General features: G+C 37.3%; 2 long non-coding RNA genes across 4 annotated transcripts; one reads left to right on the forward strand and one right to left on the reverse strand.

The window, feature by feature from the left end:
* Positions 1 to 69: 69 nt before the first annotated feature.
* On the forward strand, positions 70 to 21,605 carry LOC145486592 (uncharacterized). Of its 3 annotated transcripts, XR_014049308.1 has the most exons (4): positions 84 to 1,360; positions 2,249 to 9,875; positions 12,092 to 12,172; positions 19,238 to 21,605. It is a non-coding gene; the product is annotated as an uncharacterized LOC145486592 (long non-coding RNA). The 3 variants fall into 3 exon arrangements; XR_014049309.1 differs by lacking the exon at positions 19,238 to 21,605 and having other exon boundaries at positions 70 to 1,360; positions 2,249 to 2,405; positions 12,092 to 17,169; XR_014049307.1 differs by lacking the exon at positions 19,238 to 21,605 and having other exon boundaries at positions 12,092 to 17,169.
* LOC145486593 (uncharacterized) lies at positions 5,069 to 12,101 on the reverse strand. Its single transcript, XR_014049310.1, has 2 exons — positions 11,518 to 12,101; positions 5,069 to 11,397 (listed from the first exon to the last, which is right to left on the reverse strand). It is a non-coding gene; the product is annotated as an uncharacterized LOC145486593 (long non-coding RNA).
* Positions 21,606 to 21,936: the final 331 nt, after the last annotated feature.

The raw sequence follows: 21,936 nt of genomic DNA on the forward strand, positions 1-21,936 counted from the left end.
AAAAGCGGAGCTCCTCAGAATTTTAGTTGGATGTTGTTAATAGTTAAAATCATTATACATTGTAGTCACCATCTGTCTTCTCATTGGCTAAAAAAAAAAACTACAGTTAATTCTAGGAAACAGCACAACCTACAGATTATTCACTAATCTGCTAGCAGATCAGTGAATAATCTGTAGGTTGCGCGCGCCATGCATGATTTTCAAGAGTAACGTCAAGTTCACGGACAGCGAAGTAAGAACATGGCTTGTCGAAAATAAACTGTGTTCGGTGCGGTAATGCGTTTGTCGTTATTTTCTTTAAATCAATGTATAAGAAAACAATTATTAGATTCGGTTTTTGTGATATCCGAAATAATCAAGGGCTCGCTTAGTGTTATCAGCTTCACTTACCTCCACCTTGATTATTCCGGATATCACAAAAACCTCAGCCAATAAATTGTTTATAATCCAACTTGCATGGCATCCGTGTTGGATTACATTGTAATGCAAATAAAAAATAGCTAAGCATTAAACTTAAAGGGCTATTGGGCTGAATTGTATGTACCAAATAAATCAACGTGTTAGAAGAACAGAGAAAGGGTTCTGCTGTATTGAACACATTCCTCGTGTACGCGGCCCCACGCATGCTATACCGAAAACCGTGGGAAAGAACGCAAAACAAGTAAGCGTGCGAGTGTGGCTGTGAGCGTGACGTGCGAGCGACGAATGGCAATGCCGCGAGCCGCTAGCAGCCGTCTTCCGATGTCCGCGCTACTAGCGGCTCGCGGCATCGTTGCTCGCACGTCACGCTCACAGTCATGAGTCACGCTCGCGGGCTTACTTGTTTTGCGTTCTTCCCCATGGATTTTCGAGGAAGAGAGAGACTGCTCGCAGTTTAGGTGATGTGATAATGAAAACGAAAATTGAGCCTTAATTCATGGGCAAATTTCAGGGGAACTTAAGAGGCCACCCCTTCCCCCTCCCCCACGACTTTTTTCTATCTAGATCTCTTCGAACGTTCGTTGCACAAATCGTCCCATGTTGGGTCGCCGTTCACGTAGGCTGCGCCTGCACTCAGCGGATTTTCCCCTTTCGAGAGGGGCCGAGGAACACTGGGAACAAGACATTAATTCGCCGCTCGTGGCAAGTATATAACCCTGCAAAACACGTCGGATTTAACCATTTTGATCAGAGTTTTTAGGTTTCAAGTGATTTTTCCTCTTTATTAGGTATCGGAAAAATTAACGCTCAGTTATAAACATGTCAGATCATAAGCAACGTGTTCACGAAAGGTCTAAGAAGATCCGCAACAGAAAAATTCGAAGTTGAACGCCATGAAATGTTGACACACGAATAGGTACTTTCTTGAAAAGATTAAGAGGTAAGCCATCTGATATTTTTCATTGTTGATAGTGGTAGGCTTTAGCGTTGATTACAATGTTACAGTGTAAGTAGGCTTATTTTGCACTAGATTTTTGATTCGGTCAGTGTAAAACGCAGACTGCGGACTGCAAACTACAGACTAAAATGTAGACTGACCATTGAGTCCTAAGCGAAAACAGGCTAACTGGAGGCTAACCTAAGTGATGTCCAGGCCAACTGGAGTGATATTCAGTCTAACCGGAGCGCGAGTCAGCTGACCGGAGCACAGTCTTTCACTGCAATTAGCCTGAATAATCATGTTTACGACCAGCGCCTGATACTATTATTATAAAACGATATGTACTTATGAAGTCTGTAGTCTGCAGTCTGCATTTCACTCTCAGTCTGCATTTTACCCCGGTTTGCAGTCCACAGTCTGCGTTTTACACTGACGATTTTTAATTTGATTGCCAGGAAAGTGGAAGTGAAATCGGAACATCTTTGTACATTACTAAATTACATAGGCCATCAAGGAATATTCGACCGTACAGGCCCTTTCATAAAATAACCACAGAATCATTTAAATGTATAGAACAGCTAAACTGTTGGAATTTTGTAAGCAGTATCATCAGTACAGAGTAAATGATGCAGTGCATAAATTAGTATCTTTAGAACATAAAGGAAAAAGAGTCTACTCCCATATACAATGTACTTAAATGTTGGGTGTTAAAGTTCAAAATATCATAGGTAATCAAATTTCTGTAGGTCCCAGGTTAGAATCTAGTTGTAGTTTTTAACAAATTAGGTGGCTATTATGTTAGTTACAGTAATTTAATGGAATAATTTTGAATAATTTTGAATAATTAATTTGTTTATTTATTTATGTCCATTTATATTCTGTTTGCAGAATGCTAAAATGGATACAATTTATTGGTTCTATTTGACAAACAAATCATACAAGAGGCATGCAGGTTGTGGTTTCACTAGATAGTACAATGGTAACCAGAGTTGTGGGAATATCATTCCAGATTTGTACTATTCTTGTCTGCAAAAGCTTATACTAAGTATGTGTTGCTTGACTAAAACAATAATAAGGCTTAATCATTCTGTAATCATTGCGGGCTTTGTTAAATTTACTTTCTAGACTGTTCTTCGTTTTTGGACTATTTGTATTTTGGCCAATGTACTATAATGTGTTGTCCCTAAAAAGGCCAACCACTGTTATAAAATTGTACAATTGAAGTGCATGGTACCTTTGCAGTTATTGGAGAGCAAACTGAGTTGCTAGTTTAACCAAAGATGATACCAAAGTTAGTGAAACCACCAAAATTTTAAATTTTTATTCATCCCTATTTATAGCTGTGTCAAATTAACCATCGCTTTACTTGAGTAACTGTAAGCATCGGGGGATTCTTGTTTTTCAAAATCCCACAAACTATTAAAATACTGGATGTGGTTCTTGATACAAAAGGATAGCAATTATGTGGACTTTCAGTAATATATAAAGACAGAGTGTTTATCCTGGGACAAAGCGAAAACCAAAACTATACATGAATTTATGGTTCCATGACCTATGCAATACATCCTTGTTCTGTGGTTTATGTGGTTTGAGATCTCACTTGTGATTGGTTATTACACAATAAACATTCCAGGCATATTTTAGGTGTTCATGGTTTTGTGAGTTTGACTGTAATAAGTATTTCTTTAAAAAATAGTGTTTCCTGCATTTTAAGAATACATTATTGGGAAACTTTGCTTGAACCCCTAACAAGTAAGCTGTTAGTGGTATTTCTGTCTTATGTAGTTTTGACTTGCAGGAGTCACAACCAGAAAGTACAACATAAAAGATTTTCAATTGTTTACTCACATCACTCCTCTCCTATTGGCAAGCAAGCTTAACATGCATAGGGCTGTTTGTACTTCAAGCATCAATTTTCAGGGTAGTTAATTTTTCAGACATTCTGAGGTGTCACCCATTATATTTAGGACATTCATATGAAGTGGGAGAAGTTGTGTATATCCACCTGTAGATTTGATCATTGACAAAAGAGCATGCATTTTCAATGTAATGGAAATTTTGATCATGTAACAAAACTGTCTCCTGTGCTTGGTGACATTCTTATTGCCTCCTTAAGCAGAAAGACAGCATTATAATTAATCATTATATCCTTTCTTTACTCAGTTCCTAAATCTCTACCATATCTGCCCCAAAAATATCAAAAGTTAATAGATAAGTGTACCCTTGTGTAAAGTTGGAGATTTTTGCATGTAACTTGAAGATACAATTAGTGCTCTTCACTTCTGCTGGAACGGTTTGCACCATCTCGCAAAGTATAACTAAGTATAAGCAGGGTGTGGAGAAATGAAAACCAATTTTTTGGCCTATCCTCTCAGTAAGCTGTAACTATGATGTACTTGTCTAAAAGTCATTCTCGCTAGCCCCAAAAAATTTAATCTCTCACAGTACTTCTGTAGTTTGAATTTCTTCAAAGAATTTCCCAAGGAACTGCTAGGCTTTGTGCTATCAGACATGACTTTCTTTGCCAGCTAATAAGTTCAGAAGCTAAAAGCTATTTTCTTGAGTCAAACAACTCCCTCATGTACATGTAGAAGGACTTGAACTTGCTGTTTTCCCTTAACTTATAAGCCTTACAGGTAATACAGGTACTTAAATAATTAAGCTATTTAGTGAACTTCTAGGTTCTAATTTGTTTGAAATAAAATCAATATTGAGATGTTCATGCTAAAAAAACCATTCAATCTAGGACTCAAATCTTACCCAATCTGACCTCAAGGATAATCTTCATTTGCACGTGACATGATCATTTTCTAAAATCCAAAACTAAAGACTCACCAGTTAAAGTTTTTATCCTCATCAGGCATAAGAGGGGTGTAAGTAAAGTAAATTGTACTTAAGAATTATTTTTTAATTATCCTTTTTGTCTAGCTTATGCATATGTGCATATATGTTTGGTACAGTTGATGTGATGTCTTGCGGGACTTTATCAACTAAATAAATGTAGATGTAGATGTAAATTTATATCTTTTAACAACTTTCACCTTAATAACTTACTTTGTCTGGAAACAAGCACATTTTGAATTTCAGAGTTATGGTGGTGCGTAACATGAAGCTACGAAAGCATTTGTCAAAAAATATTTACTTATCTCGTGGCTTTTAGCCTTTTTAGAAGTTAAAGTATTAGGAAAAGTGCTTAATATTTAGATGTTTGCTTGTTCAGTTCAGTTAATCAGCCACCTAGATATCCAAAGTAACTTCCAGATGTTTACAACATTTGCCTGCTGCAATGTTGGTGTACAATGGAGGTACACCAACATGGCAGTTTCATACTGGGCTCTGTAAATTTGCGCAAAATATTTCAACAAAAATCTGAAGCTTGGGAAGATGCACAGCCTGTAGAGCTAAAACTTGGAAAGGTGTCTTCTTTATTTATCTCCTATAATATCACAATGTCTTGAATTTATCCACTGAATGGTCAATTCAAATTAATTTTTGTGTGACAGTGCAAACCAAGAATACCAGCTCTAGAACTCTGTCTACTTTTTTCCTAATTTAATTAATTAAAAGTCATTTGCTTTTATGCTTATTTAAAGTTTTCATCAGCAATGTATATGCTTTCATGAAAGGTTAGCACAGGCATCATGTTTGTCAGTACCATAGTTGCATCTTGTGTCATTGATTGTTGAGTACTGTTTGAGAAGGATCAAGAACCATTCATTTGATGTATTTCATGTGATCTGAAGAGTTCATGCAAGTCTTCTGAGTTGTCTTGCAGGTAGGATTGTCAAAGTTTAATTAGCATGTCTCTCTTACTTGGTATCTCTCTTACTTACTTTGTATAATTGCAATCAACAAATGACACTGGAAGATCTTCCTGTCTTTGCTGGGGTGATGTCATCCACTATTGCAATAGACCTATTAGGAAAATTATTTCAAATATGATCCTTGCAACCTTTTCATGAAATATATGATTTTGAACATGATGACACTTCAGTCTGGACTGAAAAGAAAAGAGTAACAATTTTGCAGTGTCTATGAATTGTTTGCATTCCATCTAGTGGCTTCAACGTTCTTCTCAGTTTATGTTTATTGTCCTGGTCCAAATAATTGTAGACATCTTGATCTTCCATTTAGGTCTTAAAACTGTTTGCATTCCAGTTAGTGGCTTTTCTTTTGTTGTCCTCAGTCTGCATTGAATGTGCTGGTTAAAAAAAAACAAAAACAAAATATAAACAAATTGGGATGTCAAGTCACCTTGGCAAACATGCATATCTGGGGTTATGCAATCCCAAGCTTCCTCTTTTTGAAAAAGTCAGTAGATCTGATTTTGTCCTTGCCTTTAGATCATGAAGGTTATGCAGTCTTCAGTGACCATGATATAATTGTGTAGTCTAGATCTAGAATAAGGATATAGTTTAGAATCACTCTGTCGTAAATGCTGTGTCTTTAGGGTTACCATGTGCCTGCATCTAAGCGATGTAGCTAATTTGACATGTAAACAACAAAAACATGTCAGGGGATATTTTATTTTGAATTTTTTTTTTCCCAAGAGTGATTTTTGTACAATCACTTCATATAGTTTTTTAATCCTATTTCAAAATTGTTCTGTAGCTTTTATGTTCACTGAAATTGAATATGGCAAAATGCAGACATATTGTAATGTTTAAGCACTTTGGGTCTAGAATCTGAGTAACATATTAAATTAGCAAAAAAATTGCATTGACCTGTAGCTTTCTAAAGGTGATTTGGACACTCCCCTTAGGGGGCCTGGATAACTGGATAATTCATTTTCTTTCAAAATTCTTGGTCTCATTTGATAACCAGCTCTATAAGCTTTAATTTGATATAGGGGTTTAGGTAGCTACAGTACGGTGTGAAAGGGGAGCATTCCTTCTCTTGGATGCGAAACACCTCTCAAGGTATACAGTAACCTTAAACCATGAACTTATTGCTTCTTTCCATTTTATGTGAAACAGTATATGACACAGCCACCTTTATAGCAGAACTCCCAGGGGCCGCCACCAAGCGGAGTCCCATAACTATAGAAACAGAACCACATGCACACATACAAGTAGAAAACCATAGAACTATTTTTTCATGGTCAACATGTCTAGCAGTGTGGATCATGGCAGGTGCGCCCAACAAAGCCGACGCCACGGAACATGGCGGCCATAGTTTAATCATACATGTATGATATTGGACATCCATGTCATGGTCAATTGACAGCTGTCAAAACAAGGTATCTGCTGACCAGTATTATGTGACCATATCACGGGCTCAGGTTAAGAGCTCATCAAGGTCACCTGTTTTTTAAAAAGTTGACTGCTGACAAAGTACTGGTTTTCTATTGGATCATGGGCTCAAGCTAGGTTAACTTCTTGATCAGGGCGGGTTGTTCAGAAGGTATACTAATGTTTTTCACTGCTTATGTTTTATGGAGTTTGAGATTATTGAAACTCAAAACAGAAGGCCAGACATTATAAACAGAAAAAAACCCTCAAAGTTACAAAACTCACATCAAAATCCTGGGTTAGCTTACTCGGGCTTTGAGCAACCTGGCCCAGGAGCTCCACTTTTAGGCTTGGCTAAATCTAAATATTACAATGTTTACAATTGACTCAGTGGTGGCATGAATTTGTACATGTATTTTGTAACATAATCGTGCATTGCTATTTGCCTTCATGCTGTACATCCATCAATAGTTCATTTTTTTTTCATAAAATATGCTATTAATACTGTCTACCTTTTAAAAAATACTGGAATTCTACATAGCCTTAAGACACTTCCCAAAAGTGACTGTAAAAAGATACGGTTAAAGGTATGACAGCTGTACAGTATTAAGAACAGCATACAGGAATATAATGAGATCCACTGCAACATTGCAACATTCACAATGAAAAACTTCCCCTGGCATTAATGGTAAAAATAACACTTTGTGGATGAATACTTACATGTGGGCTACCATTAATAATTTTATAATTCAACTTCAATAATTGATGTGTTTTTTTTTCTCCACGAAGATTGTGGACTACAGGGACTGTTAACTACTGGGTGACCCCATCAAATATACAATTTTGTAATTAAATTATGTCAAAAATTAATCAGTAAGCTATAAGCAAGTTATACCATCTACACATATTTTGCTTTCACTACATGTAGACAACTGAACACACTCGGGGGTTTTGATGCATATGTGCATTTGGTCAACCAAATCCAAGATATGTTTGATTAAGACATCAGTAAAATTACAGCTAAATGGATAAAAAATATATCCTACATGCACCAAAGTTGAACACGAAAAGCCCCCAAAAAATTGAAAAATAGGGACCGTGTATCCCCAAATGCAGTGGCACCAATAGAATCGTCTCCGTGTAGAGCTTTCTCTGCATGCAGGGTCACTGATTGATGTAGAAAAAATCGTTCATGTTCATGTGCAAAAGGGGAATATGGAGGTGCTGTTAGCAATTTACCACGTTTCAGAAGAGTGTATGGATTTACTATTTCGGAAAATTATATTCCATACTTGCTGCACCAGCAAGCCTAGTGTAATACTAATCATCCATTCGACATTTCAACAACAACAACAACAACAAAACCGAGGAAAACTACATAAACACAATATGGGTATCACTACACCTGAATCAAACGAAGGATACCAGAAATGTTACAGAAAATTCGTTTAAGATTTATTATCATTCCAGTTAAAGCCAACAAATGCATTTAGAAGCCAGAAAACGTCCAAAATCTCAAAGACTTGCGGTGTTCAAGTTTAATAATTATTCGCGCCAAAGCGTAATTTGAATATTATTTTCGCCGACGGCTTTGCAGTCCTTTTTTTGGCCGTGGCTTAACCAGGCTTTTACCAATAACCTTAAAAGAAATTCAGCCAAACATTTCACTAAACCCAATAAATTAACCAAACAAAACGAGGAAGTCTCCATAATTTGTAAACGCAGTATGGACGACAACATACGAGCGTCAAAAGCTGTCAAGGGTAGCAAATCGATGGTTTTCCTTCTTCCCAAGGTAAACAGAAGAAGAAATTATAGCAGTCTACAAAGCGGCTGTCCTTACTAAAACAAAGAAAACTTCAAAACTCGGCTGGCAGTATTTACAAATACAGTTCTATTACTTTTAGACGTGAGGTTATCGGTATACGGCGAAAAACAACAGAAAACTAAGCTTGTTTGTTTACAGTATGCAACTTTATATTCAACAACGACTCTAGTCTTATTGTTTGAAATTTATCAAATTTCTCCCAGTATGGTTCCAAATCAGATAATCAGGGAGACTTTAAAACTCCTACTGAAAATATAAGCTTAACTTCTAAGCTTATCTCGCCGAAGCAACTACCTAATTTTTATGGAAAACGCGAAAGTTTCCATGTAAAACAGTCGCTTACCACAATTTGGCAGTTCACTTCAGTTTGAATCCTATAGGCAGAAACTTCCAGCAAAAGTTGCGAAGACTGAACTGAACTAATCTTTTCGATAGATCAACGAATCAACTACTCTTTTCCCGCTGTGTTTTTTCCTCTAAACACAAGAAACACGTTTGATTTCTCTTGTTGATCACCTGATGAAATCATGTGACTTCTTGCACGGCTGCACATCTCGACGCGCGAAGTTGTGTAGTCTTCTGAGTAAGTTTTTCGGGTATTCCAGCTCTTTTCTATAGCCGTCGTTCGCTCTGCCTCACGGCATTGTTCGGTATTATTTCATATCCTTTCTCTAGCCTTAACTTGATCTAATTCACAGCACTGTTCAGTACTACCTCGCCTCCTTTCTAGCCCTGGCCCGCTCTTTCGCGATCTTCTTCGCCACTTCTTTGGCTGTCAATCCTTGCTCTCTGCCGTTCTCTTTCACGTTCTGCTTCAGTTAAACCCTATCTTGAAAACGTTAGATCAACCCCTCCGATCGTTTGTCAACATAACAAATAGAAATAATTTTTTTTTTTTTTCCCTGACTTTTCTGAAAAATCCCGCCCAGAACAGATGGCATTCCCTAGCTTCCCCGTGAGGGCTACCGCGAGACGCCCCTCCCCTTCCCCCAGAGTCTGTACGGACGGCGTTCGCGCGCTCGTACGCTGACGTCATAACCAAATTTTCTCGGCTTGATGGGTTACCAATTTTGCTTACCCATGGTGCTTCGCTGGCGCGCTTCGCGGGTTGAAGCTCCGCTATAACCATAGAACCTAACCAGATCACCTAACCAGCTAGCTATCCCATGATGCGCTATCCCATAATAATGCGTAATATGGTGTAGCGTTGCACTTTCGTCCTGCGTGGCAGACATGTCTAACACCTTTTGACCAATTGTATGTGTTGTTGTTTCTTCCAATGAAAATGCGTTGTGATCGTGTCCTAAGAGATTATTTTACTAGGGGACGGGACGGTGTTTGCCAGTTGAAAGCTCGAAACCTATCGATTGTGACTTTTATCGTGAGGGTGTTTTGCCGGATCTTTCTGCATGTTACGAAACACATTTACAGCTGCCTTTGAAGCTTAATATTGTTGGTAAGAAGCTTTGTGAAGTGTAGTGTATTGTATTATGTTGTTTGTAGAAATGGAGTGAGCAATTTATATGGCTCAAGTCTACGAAGCCATTTCGACATGTTCATCAGCAATCTAAGTTTTGTTGATCGTGTTGCTTTCAAGCGGCACGAACTAAGCTGGCACTAGTTTGTATAGTCCACACTGTTGTGTTTTACATTTTGCAATTAAGATCTGCCTCCGTCACGGGCATAAAGAAACGCTGTCATGCAGACAGAGCAAATTTTCACTCAGCTTATTACCACTTTGTATCGCCAAATGCCACCAAATATACAGCTTAGTTGGATAAAAATGCTATAGAGCAAAGCAAAAACAGTAGTTTCGAAATAAAGTGCAGGATTGCAAGGATTGAAATTGGTCACAGTTCAAGAAATTTGAGTTTAGTTCAGGATGTCAAGAAATCGAGTTTACCATTCTTGTGACAGTTTGAACTTTCGAGCCTTTATTTTGTCTGGTATTTCTTTGCTTCTATCAGTATTGGGAATGATTTCTACCGATTTTAAAGTAAGCTTAAAGTAATCTCCTGGGCACAATCATGAAAACAAATGTACAATACATTTCCCTGAATGTTTCCTACCAAGCACAGTCTCTAAAAATAAATTAAAATAGGTCACCATGCTTGCAAAAGAGATATGATGTACCAGGCTTACCCTATTTTGCCAGGTCTTTTAAATAGTACTATTTATTTATTTTATCACTCCGCATTACATTTTGCGGTGGCTGGAAGGTACAGTTTTTTGATGAACTTTGATAGGCATACATGAATTTTTGAGCATAAGGAACAACATAATAAACAACTTATGCAAAAGAATCGAAAATAATCCAAATAACATACAATCCACGAGTAATGATTTTGTGTTTGATGCTATTGAATAAGTGTAAAATTCTGTGCTTGAAGCGTTCGCAATATAGTGCTAAGGAATCACCAGTTAAGGTCAGGGTTGTTTGTCCTTCTGTTCTTCTTTTCCTCTGTTGTTGACTGGCTACCTTTAAGCTGTTTGTTATGAAGCAGTGTTTTGTAGACACGCAGTGTGTATAGTCATCATGTGAGGCTGCTTCAAGAAGTGCTTGCCTAGGTTTCCTTGTCTATGTGGCTGGTCCAATTAGTACATATTATAGTTCACCACTGAATTTTCTCCGATTCTTATTGGTTTAAATTGATTACGTGACGCGATAGTGTTCATCCATGGAGAGACACTATCAGCCCATAGTGCCTGTCCGAGGAAAATACCCGGATGGATAGTACTCGTCCGTGTCAATGTTTCTGTAAAGAAGCAGGCTTACAGAAAGTAAACAATTGAAATATATTAAGTGGGTTTTTGTCTGTTTTCTTTTTCAAATTTTACATTTGGCTTCAATGACCTTCCATGGCTTTCATCTAAAAAAGTTGAAAATAATTCAATATGAATTTTGAACTGGCGCGTGGAAGAAAATTTAGTGGTGAACGATAAAGACAATAGAGTGTTTATGTCTCGGAACTATCGGTCTGATAGTTGTCCCTTGGAAATTTGATGTTCTTAAAACTAGCATATTTGCCCTCGAAGCTTCACTTCTCGAGCAAATATTTGTTTTAAGAACATCAAATTTCCATGGGGCAACTATCAACCGATAGTTCCTCGACAGAAACACTCTATTGTTTAAATAGGGATACATGCCAATACCTTGTCATGTCTTCATTAGGTGGCATTGCCATTATCTCTTTGTGCCAGCTCTTGTGTGAGGAACATTGCCATTCTTGTTATCTTCTGGAGAATTTATTGATGTTTTTGGATACTTGGGTTTTTTTTGTTCTTTTAATGTAAAAACAATTAAAGAAGGAGAAAACGGTTTGTTTATCTACTTGTGTTTTTATTCTCAAGGATGTCTTTTATCTCTTGGTAAATATGATGTAGTTCTCACCAGCTAAACTTTGCCACTAGAGATTCAGTCTGTTCTGTTTTGGTTTCATTGTCAGTTGAAATAGACTTTAAAAACCTAGGTCTTGATAAGATAGTCATACTCTTGCAGTTGTTTCTGATTGAATTTTGTTTTCTTTTAAATTTCCCTTTACTGAGGAACAGCTTTTAATCTACAAGGCTGTACATGTATGTTATTTTAAAACAGTCAGTGTAACTTAAAATATAATTGCATTTGTGTGATTTTGTGTTTAACAATAATGCTTTGAATTTCTGTTTTTGCAGTAATGGATGATCATCATGGGTTGAATGAGGGAAAACATGTACAAACCGAAGAAAGTCGTAGTAGAGAAGGAACTAGGGATGGTGAGCATCAGCTCTTACCATGATATGTATCAGTTGCCATGCATTGATAACTTTTTTAAAGTTGTGTCTTGCCAAAATAATTCATTTTTTTGTTACCTGTACGTAATTGGGTCTTAACTGTAATGGCAGCACTTTCTCAAGAATTTTAGGGCTTATGTCCTCATATTATGCTTCAATATCTGGTTAGCTTATGAGTTTTTTCTTGTACACTAAGTACTCCAGCAATACTAAGAAGAACATTGCAAACCAAATGAAGAAGCTAGTCATAAAAGGGGATAAGTGACGATTTTGGTTGCTTTTCTTTTTTCTTGCTCCAAATTAGCTGAAGTTTTGCATGTGGTCTTCCATGTAATAGAAAAATGTGGTTCTGTATTTTTGTCGCTGGTTTTTGCTTTGTTTTCGAGTTAAAACGTAGGCAAAAAACTTGGCTTTTCCTAGCCATGTCTTTAGGAGTTTATTTGTTGAACAGCAAACAGGCAGACTGTTTATAGTGTATGAAGTCAAAACCAAATCCCACAGCATATAGAGCAGAAATCTGGGAACGGATTGTTTACACCGGTTATTGTGATGTGAACACAACACGTGAATCGATCGAGCGTCAAACGAAATGCCATCAAACAAAAAAGAGATGTGCCGCATTAGAGCTCTGTCAACTAATATCTTAAGCATTGTTTTAAAGTACCTTGTGTGCCTGCCTGGTGGTTGAGAGGCATCATAAAGCCTCGATAAACCCGTAAGTCATCAGCACGTTTTAAAGAATCAAAATGTGTTCTGAAACTTCGAAGGCAGCTGATATACCGTAATCGTGTTATCGGCATTCGAAGTCAGATCGAGCCAGGTAGCAAAGTCCAAGAGCAGTTCTTGCCCAAGAAAAATACCCTCTCGTGAGTTGTGGCCCATTTGTCAAGCGTTGCTAGCGTCAAAGTTTGGAAAGCGAGAACTGGTTTTAGACTTATAAAATTTGTCTTGTATCGACTGCCATGTCTTCCCGCGCACGAGGTGTAAAGACCCTTCCAGGCATGCATTGCGATTACGTTCTGCGGACGTTTCTCGAACTGGTAACTAGATTTAAACATAATAATGGCCAGCAAGTGGTGATTGATTGTAACAGATCTGTGATCCAGTTTGCGTTGATTTTATTTCAAATCGGCATGATTTGTAGTGTTTTGAGCTTCTGGGATCAGGGGACATGCAGATGTATGGAGACCCGTACATTGCGCAGTCGAGGAGACAGAGTAAAGAAAACTTTTGGATGCCACAAAGCTCTTAGAATGAGCTTGACGGCTATTAATGCAGTGTTCGACACTAACTTTCTTGCTAATTTGCCCTTTGGGCAACTAGTTCTGTTTTTGTTGGTTCCCCATGTGTCTTTTTAGTTGCCTACCTAGTAGACTTTTGTTGCCCATTAACACTCACGAGAAAATTTCAACTTGCAGAAATGCTCAACTTTTTTATAAACTTGCCTTCTTGTTTTGGTGTTGCAACAGTAATTCATTGGGTGATTAATCAGTCATAGAGCACATCCCTCACAAGATTTTAAACATCCACGAACTGTGCCCACACATTTTGATGAGACTCCACTTTTCTAACAAATAGACCCAGTGAAGCACTTTTACTGGTCAAATACGATGAACCAACTGTCATGAATGAAAACATAATTCATGCCCAGAAGCACATCATTATCATTAATATTATTGTTATTATTTTTGTTGTCATCGTTGTTTTTATTGCTATTTTTATTTTATTGTTATTATTAATAATTGTCTTTTTAACTATATATTAAGGAATGGCAAAAAGATGGCTCAGCCTGTAACTGTAGTACCTATTTTGTATTTGTAATCATAGATTAATAAAACTGCTTCTCTTCCTCACCAGAGATCAGTCGGGGAGTAGCTTACAATCCTGACAACAGTGCCCCCATTTCTTTTTGAGTCACAACAGTAAAACTTATAGCCAAAATATTGCCGTACCGTACAATTTGTGTGGAAAGACTTTGACACAAAAGTTATTTCCAAATACTGTTGCAAAATGCATCTTTGAAAATTCAATGAGGTTATCAAGCATTTTATAGTATTTTAAGAGCTAGGGATTAATGCTTTTTATGGTTCGCACGATCAGTAATCGACTAGCCACTTTTATTTAGCAAGCTTTGGGGCAAGCTTCTCACAAAATTTGGGTTCATGGCTTGTTTCGGAAATGAGAGTCAATTGTAGAAACTTTCAGTGAATGTTAGAGTTGAGTTTACATGTCTTTGACCTTTAAGTTAATACTTCTGAACTTCTGCTCAAATGATTTCCCCGAAACTTGGGCATGGTTTGTATTAAGTCAAAATAAGCTGGTTCCAGAAATTGAGTAAAAGTATGCCAGCAAAATTTTTTTTACTGGTAGTGTTGTTGTCCAAAAAATGGGGTCCAGTCAAACACCAGTAAGAATAAAAATATTATCCCCAGTAAATGGAATTAAGTAACATTATCACCGAGTGAATGACAAAATATTTCCCAAAATTTCTTAGTCAACACCTCAAAGCCCCAAAATTTATGTTGCAAACTTTGACATGGGGTAGTGTGCCCACAATAACTGCAGAACCACCTTAAGTAATGATGAAACGGAATCAATAGAATAACCATGATAAGAATGGTGTTATCCTTTTGATACAATATTAATAACAAACAGTGGGGCTTGACTTTTCAAAATTACAGAAAAACTCAAATTGCATCTAGGGCCACCAGATCACAGTTTTCAAGCAACATACATTTAAATAGAAAGGAATTGTTAGCCAAATTAACTTTAACTAAAAATAACAGGCACTTTTTAAAAATAAAGTGGTTTGCTATTAAACAGTTAAAAAACAGTTCCTTTATATTGCTATATGTAGAAACATAAAAAATGAAAAGGGTTTGTCAAACACAACTCGATACACCACCACCACCCACGTAAATTATGATACTCTCCCATGTAGATGTGGAAGTAAAACACCTTGTTTTCACTCTAAGAGGAATTGGAGTTTGCAAGCCCTGACAGTTGTTCAGATTGGTTTCTTTGGAGTTAATGACAATAAATTGATTAACACCAAATTAATTAAGAGAGCACTCAACAACCAAATTGATGGCATTTTGTTGGGTTCTTCATTAGGCCGTTGTTTTTTTTTATCATGACAAAACTCAAAAATGATATTGTTCGTAAAATGCTTGACAGTGGCCTTATAAATGAGTAGTTTTATGGACGTTATTTTGAAGATATGCTGTTGATGGACAAACCAAATAAATCTGACATGTTTTACGGTCAACAAATTTGAAGATGGCTTGATCCATTTCCTGGACATTTCTCTGAAAAGAATATCCATTGACATTTATAGGAATCACACAAACACTGGACAGAATGTCTTGTTTTCTAGTCAAGTACGTTGACTTAGCAAAATTACTTGGGTTAGGCCTTGTTACACCAGGCTTCTCGTACATGTGAAATAGACTCTCTCATTCAGAAACAAAGAACAATGATTAAAACGTTCTGTTAGGGAATGGCTTTCCTAAATCTGTGGCTTCTAATCTTGTGAGGTGTTTCAGACACAGTAGCTCGGAACCTAGAACATCTTATCCCAATAACAACAAGACTATGAGTTTTAAGGATTTTAAATTCTAATGTGGGGTTTGGGACTGGCACTAGTTTTGCTAGGCTAATGATATAATTTTGAAAGCAGATGGGAGCTCCTCTGGGGGCCTGTCCAGGAATCCACATCAATGTCCCAGACCAAAAATGGCATGTGCTTTTAATTATTACTTCATCTCATGCAGGAAGGAAGTGATGTCTGAACAGTTTTCATTGAAGTGCCTTGAAACCAGAACCAGAGTATTAACAATATTACAAACAACACAACAAAGAAAGTACAGGCTGCAAAACAGAGCACAGTGATGCAAACCCAAATGCAAGTTAATTTTGAAACCAAATTGAAAATTGCTATGTAGAGTGAGACGGGTAACTGCAATCACAACTGGTGGTTTGCTATTTGCGTGAAAAATTAGCAGACATTTAAGTTGAAGGAAGTAAGTTTATAGAGAAGTCCATTTGCATCATATTAATCAAAAACTGGTTTTCTTAGTTAGGTATAGAAATACAGTATGTTAATAAGTAGTTTCTTAGAAATCGATTTTGAAATAAAAACTAGCGCTAAAAAGTCACGACGTTTCGACCTCTACGAGGTCATTTTCAAGTGAGTAAATTTTCTACATTAGCATATAGCCATAAATATGTTAAAAACAACTTATAATAGATAAAAATGGGGCGAACGCTAAAATGTGATAAAATATGTGAAAAAGTGTTAAAAGTATACAATGGAAAAATACAATAATCTTAGCAAGAATTGCTCTAAACAAATAATTTGGCGCGAATTGAATCGCACCGTTTGTTTAGCACTGGTTGCTGTTCTTTGATAAAAAACATTTCAAAAATAAGGCAGCCAAATTTGTTCTGACACTTTCTTAAGATTCGAAAACTCTGTGCGATGTCTTCTGGCCCCATATCGTGCTGCTCTCTGAGGTGGTTTCCGATTGCCGATCCTTTGTGTTCTTCCATTCGTTGGTGTAGGTGTCGGCACGTGTAACCGACATAGCCTGCATCACACAGGCCACACTGAAATGAATACACCACGCATTGTTGACTCACAAGAGGCTGCTTGTCTTCCCTGACCTTAATTTCATCCTTGATGTTTCTACTTGTGTAAACTGGGGTAATATCTGCATTGATCTTCCGACTGAGGTCAGCCAGCTGTTTACGTACTACGTTTGCAGATTTCTGGTCCTTGTAGAGCAACACGATTCTGACTGGGGCTTCTCTTTTATCAGCCACTCGAGTATGTGAATCCTCGGACACTTTTGATTCAATAAATCTGCGAATGATTGACTGCACAAGGTCGTTAGGATAGCACAGTCGGGAAAAGATCTCTTTAAGGCGTTCACATTCCTCGTGAAAAAACTTCCACTTTCAAAATACAGTATGAATATTTATAATTTGAATTATATGAGTAATAACGAAGAGGCAAGATTTGCTGTTACTCCGAGTTTCGTGCTTACGCACTCATCAGACAGTATTTAATGATAAGCATTCCTATCAACTAGATATATATACACGGTATTAAACAATAGGCTAATTGCTGGACTAGTTGCATTACAATAAGTGATAGTTATACTGGAAAACAATAGGTGTGAAGACAGAAATTACGGGGACGAGTATAAACTGCGTGGGTGCAGTACAATATAAAGAAAGTGTCAAGCGTTCTTCAAGTAGAATTTGTTCTCGTGCCGGCATTTAGAAATAAGTTCTGATCTTTTGTTTAGTAGATTGTCGTTGCTATGTTTGATAATCATTAGTTTTTCTGTGAGGCAGAGGTCGCATCGTTTGGAAATGTTGTTGTAGGGTCTTGCACGGCTAATAATTGACCATTTGATGTTGAAGTCTTGTTTTTTGTCGTGTAGTTGCCAGATGTATTTAGAAAGCTCGGTGCTGTTGATGTGTTTTCTGTGCTTAAATGTGGATTTGTGCTGCGAGAATCTCTGTTTGAATGTTCCTTCTGTCAGTCCAATGTAGTTCTTGGTTGTGTTGTTAGTTGTAACTTGTGCGTTGTAGATTACACTGGAAGTCAGGCATTTGTTGTCTAGCGGGCATTGGTCTTTTTTGCGGCAGTTGCATTGCTCTCCGGTGATTGCGTTGGCGTTGTTGTCGGCGTTTGTTATTTTCATGTTGTGTTTGTTGATTACTGTTTTCATGTTGTCCATGCAGCTGTAGCTGACTTTGACGTTGTTTTTGTTGAAGAGGCTGTGGTATTTATGTTGGTTCGGAAAGTGCTTAGATATGAGCTTCAGGAATGTTCTACCGATGTTTGTCTTTACGTTTTTACTAAATGGAGGGTTGTACCATATAATGTTTCTTTGTCTGTTGCGTCGGGGGCGTGTTGGTTGATTGTCTTCGTTGTAAATTAGTGTTTCAGAGTATCCGCTGGCTTTCAAAGCAGTTTCGTAGATTGGTTTGGCCTTGTTGAATTCGTGTTCGTTGCATGAGTTGGCGGAAATACGGCGATTGATGGATGCTGGAAGTTGCTTTATTATGTTAGGTGGGTGGTTAGACTTTGTGTTGATGTACTGCGGCTCGTCGTTAGGCTTTCTGTAGGGGCAGTAGGTGCCTTTTGTAAGATCGAAGGTGACGTCCAGGTAGTTAACAATTTTCATGTTAGTCTGTATGGTAATGTTAAGTCCATATGTCTTGAAGCGTCTTGTTATGTCCTTCCTTGTACGGTCTGCTTGAGGTCCGGAGATGTTTTTGAAGATGGCAAGTCCGTCGTCTTATAATATTAAATTAAAATTATAATAAATTATAATTAATTAATATTATAATAATATTACTGTTGTACTTTAGATTATAATTAGATTATAATTAGATTATAATTAGATTATAATTCCAATGCTCTTTTTAAAAACTGATTTCAGTTTCATTAGGTAGTTTGGTGCTTTGGGCCCAAAACAGCAGCCTGAAAACGGTCCTTGTAAGTTGACAAGCCCTTGAATAACCAGGAAGTTTCAAGAAATGGGCCCTGAAGAGGCAAAGGGCCGACTTCAGACACAACTTAAAGTGAGTTTCAATTAGTCCAGCAAATTTATTTCACTTTCCGTAGGAGGAAGGTAAATTCCTAAAGATAAACATGAAACGAATTACTACAAATAACTAACTGAAGACGGCAGAAAACTAAGAGAAAAATACAAACAGACGATAAACTAAACGGCTTACCAAAATGCTGGCAACAGGGTTCAGGGAACCAAGAAGATACAAGTGTACCGGACGATAAACTAGCACTAAATGAACATGAAAGGATAACACAAATATATACGCAACGAAATTTGTATACGACGCAAGAAAAAAAGCATGCAGAATGTGAAAAAATACATTAACATACGGAACAAAAAAGGACACAAAGAAAACACGAAATAGCCGAAACAGGCCCCTTCACAGAAAGTTTCAGTTTTCCACAATATTGTTGTGTCTATTGATGAAGTAAATCCCTCTCCATATTTTTAATAGCCTGGCCAAACCATACCTGGAGGCATTAGATGATATGATCGATGAGGAGGAGGGGAAGTTAGAAGAAGACAAGAAGAAGAAGGACAAGAGGATCAAGAAGAACAAGCGGAAGGGCAAGAAGAACAAGACAATGATGATGAACACCTCTACAGAAAGTTAATAGAGGATGAGTTTAGTGACAGAGATAAAATCAGTATTTATTTCGTAGATTTTTTAAATTTTTATCAGGATTTCTTTAACAGATGTATTAATAAGTAATAATTAAGTAAATAGAGGATGAGTCTGAAATTGTTTTGATTGTTCTACATTTACAACAGCTTATTGAAATTAGCCCAAGCTCAAAGGCTGAAGAAAATATGTCATTACTTTTTTTTTTACTAAATGAACCACAAATCACTGTGTTGCCTGTGACTAGTTTGTTGGATCTAGATTTAAGGGACAAAAGATTGACAGAACTTTTCATCTTTGTAATAAGAACCCAGTCACAGTTGTGCCTGACTAACTGTGTCCACCTTCCCTGGTTTAAATAAGCTAATCAAAATGCATGAATGGTGAAAATATCAAGCATCATGTAACCTGTTGATCAGTCGACAACTCCACCTCTCACATTTCTTTTCATAATTTGGATTTGCCAGATTTGAATGGAAGCCATAGGAAAGTTGTTGAAAACATATCAAACAATGATGAAAAAAAATTAGTTTGGTGGCCTGTGTTAGAAGTGCACCACTGTAAATGCAATGGTAAGTATTATATTAGTATGTCCAAAAGGCATTTATCTGTCAAAAATAGAATTTCTCAAACTAATTCTAACTTTGGTTATTTTGCCTTTGTAACAATACAAATCTCAAGATTATAGTGGTTTTACAACACAGGCTAAAAACATGCCCTAAAATATAATTTTCGAAAATGTTTGGATAAAGCAACGGTTTGTATCATACGTGAGCATTGCAGATAACTCAAGCCAATTAATTCAAGGTCACAAGTCAGATTGTTTTGGTTCGCCCGTGTGTAGAAAGATCTATAAGATTCCAGTTGATAGTGATAATGGTAATTATACCTGCTCATGAAAACACCAGTTGTATAAATTCCAGTCTAGCCATAAATAAATAAAAAAAGATTTGTAATCTTCTTTGTCATAACTGAATTATGTTATTGAACTAGTATGAGGTCCGTGTTGGTAAAACATTGGTCGAGTTCTTCGCCTTGCAATGTTGTGGCGAGATCCATAGACTTGTTAAAAAAAAGAAATACCCGTATCAGTATCCGACGTAAGTTTCATTCCATGTTCAATGCTAAATTCCTGAGGGGTGTGCCTACAAACGAGGACTAACAATAGAGCTATAAATCAATGAACATAATAAATCCCTCTAAGATTCTCTAACCGAAACAAGTGATAGGTTGAGGTATCACTGAATTCCTAATTTTCAACCTTCTGCTTTCATTTCATCGTCTCTCCCGGTTAGTAACACGCACCCGTTGTAGCTAGTTCCAGCCGATCCCAGGAATGCAAATCTCATTAGCAGTCAGTGCTCTGTCTGATAACCATAACGAGTACTTTTAAGGGTATCGAGTCTTATATCGGAGATTCGGTGATATTTCTTTCTAAAAACAAAAACTGAAATAGTGTTCAACATAACCTTGCTCAGCACGTTTGCGAAAATCTATTGGTTCCTTTCAGAGGTTTCTTTAAGAGCACTCTGCTAACCTCCAGGTACGATTTCCGTTCAGCGCCATACATTAATTATGTATGCAACTATCTCAAACTATCACATTATACTCAAACAGCAATCGTGAAAAGAACGAGTCAGTCAAAAAATTGCATGCATAATTAATGTAAGGGGTGGGGCGAAAATCTTGCCAACCTCCCTGTCAAAATAAGAGAGCCCCTCTGCCAGTTTTGTCCACATAGTATAACTTCCACTGACAGAATCGCTATGATTACGATGACGACCACAAAGCGCTTTGTGGTGTATTGAATAGGCCACAAAGCGCTTTGCGGTGTTTTGAATAGGCCACAAAGCGCTTTGTGGTGTGAAAAATTGGAAAAACCAAATTATTTCAGAAAATAGCTGTGAGATATTTGCGAGTCAACGAACCATCCAGTTTTCAATGTTAAATCCCAAAATAAAACACCACATAGCGCTCTGTGGTGTTTCGAATAGGCCACAAAGCGCTCTGTGGTGTTTTGAGTAGGCCACAAAGCGCTCTGTGGTGTTTTCAATAGGCCACAAAGTGCTCCGTGGTTTTTTGACTACTACTGCTGTTTTGTAAAGCAAAGCGAACTAGGAACAGTTAGAAAGCACTCCGGCCATAAAAATCTACTCGACAAGAAAATTTCTGTAATAAATGTTCGGTGCTACAGGAGACGGCTTACCCAAAAAGGTTCAGTCAGCCTCAACAAACTTATACTGAGAAGAGGGCTTTCGCGAACCGGATTTCGTGTGAGTGACAAGATTGGGAATAGAGAAATATTGCGCAGATTGAGTGGTAGTTTTACATCACCGAAACTAAAATTGGTTACACTGCTTCTCAGAAATTTTGTTTTGCCTCTGTAATATCATTAAACGATCTGAATAATTTGAGGATAATCAAAGCGCGGAGTTTACTATTGGCTGGCCGGGAACACGCAGTTCGCAAACCGGAGAGCAACCACTGTTTAAATCTTCGATCGAACTTTCATGTTGAATTTGAAACTGAAA

This window comes from Orbicella franksi, chromosome 5 (genome assembly GCF_964199315.1).
Source record: "Orbicella franksi chromosome 5, jaOrbFran1.1, whole genome shotgun sequence".
NCBI classification, from domain to species: domain Eukaryota; kingdom Metazoa; phylum Cnidaria; class Anthozoa; order Scleractinia; family Merulinidae; genus Orbicella; species Orbicella franksi.